This window comes from Limulus polyphemus, unplaced genomic scaffold (assembly GCF_000517525.1).
Source record: "Limulus polyphemus unplaced genomic scaffold, Limulus_polyphemus-2.1.2 Scaffold132376, whole genome shotgun sequence".
Taxonomy (NCBI): domain Eukaryota; kingdom Metazoa; phylum Arthropoda; class Merostomata; order Xiphosura; family Limulidae; genus Limulus; species Limulus polyphemus.
This window is the reverse complement of record NW_013797972.1, coordinates 1-566: the sequence shown is the minus strand read 5'-3', so window position 1 is coordinate 566 and position 566 is coordinate 1. Positions and strand designations below refer to the sequence as shown.

General features: G+C 37.1%; 1 non-coding gene across 1 annotated transcript; it reads right to left on the bottom strand.

The window, feature by feature from the left end:
- Positions 1 to 271: 271 nt before the first annotated feature.
- Trnav-cac lies at positions 272 to 344 on the bottom strand. The gene has a single exon. It is a non-coding gene; the product is annotated as a tRNA-Val (tRNA).
- Between the last annotated feature and the right edge of the window lie 222 nt (positions 345 to 566).

The following is a 566-nucleotide window of genomic DNA, read 5'->3' as shown; positions in this document are numbered from 1 at the left end:
GAACCAAATTTTGTTCATTGAGCAGTTATTTGTTGGCAGGAAAGGATCCTCACTGTTCTGGAAATACTTCGAACCCAGCTTTGTTATTTCCGTTCTCAACATGTTAGGCAGAATTGCATTTCCAGTATCCTTGTCGAACTTCAGAAGTCCAATGTCATGATGTTCAATCACTTCTGGTATGACAATTCAAGGTTCTTCGATACCATCCAGTTCACTAGGTTCAGTGTCGTCAGGTTCAATCTCGTCAGATAAAATCTTGTCAAAAGAAATTTGTGCTTGCCAGGGATTGAACCTGGGACCTTCCGCGTGTGAGGCGGATGTGATGACCACTACACCACAAGCACTTGTATAACGATTTCGTCTAATTTTATTTCTAATATTAATGAGGTATTGATTAAATTGGACTCTTGTAGATTATGACGTGCTCGTTAAGAGAAAAGAAGAAGAAACATTATCTTAGAGCATTTTCAGTAAATGATCTTTTCTCAATTTAAAAAAAAGAACGTTTTTCGAAGCCTTAAAATTGTTGATTGCCCTTATAAATCCATGATTCTACATAACCGAAA